The following is a 5,728-nucleotide window of genomic DNA, read 5'->3' as shown; positions in this document are numbered from 1 at the left end:
AACAGACCCTTCGGTCCAACTCATCCATGCCAACCAGATGTCCTAAATTAATCTTGTCCCATTTGCCAACATTTGGCCCATATCCCTTTTAACCCATCCTATTCATATTCCCATCCCGTTGTCTTTTAAATGTTGTAATTGTACCAATCTCCACCACTTCCTCTGGAATACTAAAGTTGCTTCTTGGGTCCCTTTTAAATCTTTCCCCTCTCACCCTAAACCTATGCCCTCTATGGACTCCCCCACCCTGGGGAAAAAACCTTGTCTATTTACCCTATCCATGCCCCTCATGATTTTATAAACCTCTAAAACGTCACCCCTCAACCTCCGATGCTCCAGGGAAAGCAGCTCCAGCCTATTCAGCCTCTCCCTCTAGCTCAAACCCTCCAACGCTGGCAACATTCTTGTAAATCTTCTCTGAACCCTTTCAAGTTTCACAACATCCTTCCAAAAGGAGAGAGACCAGAATTGCACAACATATTCCAAAAGTGGCCTAACCAATGTCCTGTACAGCCACAACATGACCTCCCAACTTCTATACTCAATGCCTGTGGAAAATTTGACTCAACATTTTGAATTTGCTTTCAGGATGTGGAAAAGGTGTTATTTATTGTTGGGATGGTCCCTTCTTTTTGGGAAAGCTTTTACAACTGAATACATCCCAAGCCAACTCAAAGAATATTAAGAGTTAACCACGAGATCTGCAAAGATTAGAGAGGTGCTGGAAAAACACAGGTCAGGCAGCATCCGAGGAGCAGGAAAATGAGCATTCCTGATGTAGGGCTTTTGCCCATAATGTCGATTTTCCTGCTCCTTGGATGCTGCCTGGCCTGCTGTGCTTTTCCAGCACCACTCATATCTTGACTCTGATCTCCAGCATCTGCAGTCCTCACTTTTGCCATGTCATCTGTTAAGTCTGGGTGGGACTGATTAAGGGTGGTTAGGTTCAGCTAATATTTTATACCTGTTTTCTTCAAGCTGAAAAGAAAGGAGTGAAAATTTTAGGCTTTTTTTAATCTTGAAAAATATACTCCATCTTACTAATCTACTCCAAATGAGCTTCCAGACAAAGTTGTGATAGATTTTCATTTAGGAAGATGAAGACAAACCAGTAAAGATTTGCTTACACCCCTGATGTTGGAGTTAATTCAGTGATGGAACAGCTAAACATCCTGGCCAAGTATCTGTTCAATGTGAATGTTGTAATATTAATGATGGTTTTGTACCATAGGTAGAGAGATGTCACCAGTCCTGGTTTTTATAATAGTCTAGGGAATTTCTAGTAATCTGGGGAAGGATGAACCAGAAATAAATAAAGTCAGAAATGCATGTAGATAAAATGATAGTTTTTATTCATTTGGTACTGTAGAAATTTAATGTTGTGGAAAAAGACACATTTTGTCAAAGTTTTTCATCTTGCACTCATCAATTCACAATAAATGGGAAATAATATTGTTGCTGTATAAGGGGACTGCTAAGCAATCAGCACTCTCCTCTCATACAGGAGATATTCTTTTCCCTTCACATTGATATTTCTTGTGAATTGTCCTGATGAACATCTTTGACAGATTATTTCTTATTCAGCAATACGCAAGATTTATGATTGACTAGGAAATATAGATATTCTCAAAACAACCCATCCAGAGGTGTTATTTCAGACCTCTGGAGTGGGTGGGCATTGAACCTGGGCCTCCTGGTGCAGAGAAACACTACCAGACGAGCCCTCATATTAGTAATTGTGCACAAGTTACATTGTACTGATAGTGGTATGCAGAATAGGAGATGTGACCGTCTCCAACTACAACTGCCGAGGCCTGCCTCAGATGTCCCAATGCTCAACTTAGTGGTTATATAATATATCAAAGTAAGCGGAGGTTCAGCTTAGCCCAGATTAACCGTTTCATATCCAATACCTTATAAAATAGATTTTAATACTTTTTTTACATTCATCAGTGAAGTGTTGCTGTTGGCAAGAAAAGTTTGCCAGAGAATGCAAGCTTTATAAATAAGGAGAACCCCGCCCCACCAATTCACATTGATATTCTAAACAACTTTTACCATGGAGCTAAGCAGCCTCAGACAAATAACATTTTAGACAGATCAAGAGTAAATTACTGAAAGCCTCCATGATATATCTCAGCTGCAAATTTTGTTCTCCCTCATAGAAGTCTGAAAATCTCATTGTTTGGAGAATTAAAATATGTCAAGCACAAAAATAGCTGGAACTAATCAACAAGTTAATGTGAATGTATTTTATAATGCAGACATAATTTAAAATATTGTTTATAGTTTATATTTTAATTAAAAACTAATTATATCCAAAAAAAGGAGAAAGTGAGGACTGCAGATGCTGGAGATCAGAGTCGAGAGTGTGGTGCTGGAAAAGCACAGCAGGTCAAGCAGCATCCGAGGAGCAGGAGAATCGACGTTTCGGGCATAAGTCCTTCATCAGGAAAGATGATGAAGGGTTTATGCCCGAAACCTCGATTCTCCTGCTCCTCGGATGCTGCCTGACCTGCTGTGCTTTTCCAGCACCACACTCTCAACTATATACAAAAAAAGAAAATATTTTAGTTCAAATGTTTGAATCTACAAATTAGCTTGGGGGTCAGTTAGCTCAATTGGATGGTTGATCAATTTGCAATGCAGAGTGATGCCAACAGCATGGGTTCAATTCCACACTGCCGAAGGAGATCATGAAGGACTCTTCCTTTTAATCTCTCCACTTGCCTGAGACGCGGCGACATTCAGGTTAAACTACCACCAGTTGTCCGTCTCTAATGAGCCTATGTTCCAGTAGGACTATGGTGATTCTGATCAAGATTTAGTCATGTCCATGTCGGTGGATTCAGAACATCGTATTGTTTGATATAATTTCCTATTTTGCTGAGCTAGGTTACTCCTTGTGTGTTTTTTGATTGGATGAATTGTTATTAAGGCATTTGGGAGGCAAAAATTAAGCATATTGCATACAATTATTTTTATAAGCAAAGTATCACAGGTGGAGATCTAAACTAAAAATAGAAAGTGCTGGAAAAACTCAGCACATAACTCTTTTTCACCTGCAGGTTGTCCACAGATGCAGCCAGACATTGCAGACATATATTGCTCGGCCAACTTTCCGACATTCTGACTTACAAGATTCTGCAAGTTACTTCATCCACTCTCAAACTTAGCATGTCTATCTGGTTATTATTAATTCGACTTTTAAAAAAAAATGACTGGCTCCTTACAGGATGCAAAAGGGCATAAAACTCGTCCTTATTGAAGGAAAGACTGGGCAAAACAGGTGCTCCCAGTATTGGGGAGGAGCCAGGGATTCCAGCTGCATGTTGCAAATAACATACACCTTCCCCGTGCAGATCAGACACCATCCTCTGACCTCCCAGACTTCAAATGGGCCAGTGCCCGAACACATGGTTGGCATTATCTTGGTACGATTATTATGGGAGTTTTATCCCATGAACTTTCAGGAGCAGTGTTTTTAACAGCAGAAACATTGTTTTGGCTTTGCGATTGTGGGATTGATATACTGCAAGCTTTGCCATTCTATGAGGTTGACATGGCCAATTGCACTGAATTCACCAGAGCTGACCTTTCTCTTTATGGTCAACATGAATTCAGCATGGGTCATGACTCACCTTGTTGAAGGAGTATTTTACGGTCTGAGTTGGCAGCCTTCAAAGTTCTGAAAGGAGACAGAAAGGAATGAAGCCTCTTAAATCTGTTGACGACACTTCCAAAAACGTGGCTGGCAAAGTCCAGCAGAAGGGGGAAAAGTGCATAAACAGGAAGTGGAATTTATAGACAATTGTCAAAACTATCTCCAGTAGCAGCAGGCCCTGGGAACAGATGTGCAACAAGGTAACGGAGTTTATGAAGACTGCCATATAGCACGTCTAAGGCCCCTATATCATGCAAGTGGTGCTGCAGATGGGCCCTTTGCTGTTGCTCCAGTATGATGTCCAACAAAAGAAGCCTGAGTTGCCAAATTCTGAGTGAGTGAATAGAGATCAATTCAGACAGCTATGGTTTTCATTCTGATTACAGAATCACAGTATCTAGTCTGATAACTCAAACAATATGACAACCATCCAAGAGAGATACAAAAAGCAACTGAGAGTCAGAGGCATGATAAACAGATTTATTCGCTCTCATGTTTTAGTCAATAAAAAAAGTTTTAAGTTTTGGTTAGGCTCACATTCACACTTGAGCCGGAGGGAAAAGTTTGAGATGCCTTGGTGTTGAATTTGGACTATCAACTTGTAAGACCATAGCAAATGACCAATGCCTGTTACTGGAGTGATTGTACTGAGGTCAGCCAGGTGGACCTCATAGGGTATGAGTTCCCTGATTAGGGCTGTTAATCTGGTCTAATCAGTAAGCCCTGGCTGACAGATATAAACAGGAGTGTTACATAGCAGGCATCGTCAATAAATACTAAGTTAATTTAATTATAATGCCTAAATGTAATTATGTTAAATGTATAGAATATTGACTTGTAAATTATGCTTTTTATAAGCGTTCTGTTTAAAATGTTACTTGATTTCTGCAAAGATCATAAATGGAAAAACAAATGGAAAAAGTTTTGCACATTTTCAGAAATATTAAAATACTTTATTTGACTGTATAAGTAAATATGGGCACATTTATATATGCAGAGCTATTCTCTATTCTACAGAATTTGAAAGGAGATTGCTGTAGACGTATACCTTATTCAAAGTTTGGGAGAAGATTTGTAGCTCAGGTGCTCGTTGTTGTGGTTCTGTTCGCCGAGCTGGGAATTTGTGTTGCAGACATTTCGTCCCCTGTCTAGGTGACATCCTCAGTGCTTAGGAGCCTCCTGTGAAGCTTCGCTGAGGATGTTACCTAGACAGGGGACGAAATGTCTGCAACACAAATTCCCAGCTCGGCGAACAGAACCACAACAACGTATACCTTATCTTTATAGAATGAAAATGGACACCAGGTATGTCTAAATATGAGTTCATTTATTAAAACTGTGGTGATTACTTTGTTAGACTGTTTTTTTGTCTGCATGTGGTCATACACTTTTTACAGAAAATTTTAAAAAAATTAACAGGACTGTCTACCGCAGTTAGGCGGTGGTGTGGGGGAAAGAGAAAAATACATAAATAAATAAACAGGAGTGTCAGACATCCTGTTCACTCTGACAGCTGCCTCTGAGGGAGCTGGATCAGTGTGTGAAGGACTCTCCACTTTGTGTAAGTAGAGGGAAACTGACCTCTGAACTGCCTGGACCACAGTGTGTTCATTACCGCTGTTGGGTTTCCTACTGAGGAGGAGAGTTTTCCTTTTTGTCTCTCCCCCTTGTTTCAGATTTGATTTGGAGATGCCGGTGTTGGACTGGGTGTACAAAGTTAAAAAAATCACACAACACCAGGTTATAGACCAACAGGTTTAATTGGAAGCACACTCGCTTTCGGAGCGTCACTCCTTCATCAGGTGGTAGTGGAGGGCTCAATCCTAACACAGAATTTATAGCAAAAATTTACAGTGTGATGTAACTGAAATTATACTTTGAAAAATTGATTGTCTGTTAAGCCTTTCATCTGTTAGAATACAGTGATAGTTTCACTTCTTTCATGTGTAAATCACAAAACCTTTTTTTAAAAAGTTGCATTCTCGGGTTAGCTGTTAACAATGGTGATAGCTAGACAATATGTTGAAGGTGTTGGCCCCCTGTGTTCTCTGTCTATGACCTGAT

The sequence above is a fragment of the Chiloscyllium plagiosum genome, chromosome 36 (assembly GCF_004010195.1).
Source record: "Chiloscyllium plagiosum isolate BGI_BamShark_2017 chromosome 36, ASM401019v2, whole genome shotgun sequence".
In the NCBI taxonomy this organism is placed as follows: domain Eukaryota; kingdom Metazoa; phylum Chordata; class Chondrichthyes; order Orectolobiformes; family Hemiscylliidae; genus Chiloscyllium; species Chiloscyllium plagiosum.
The sequence above is the reverse complement of the archived record's forward strand: the minus strand, read 5'-3'. Positions refer to the sequence as shown.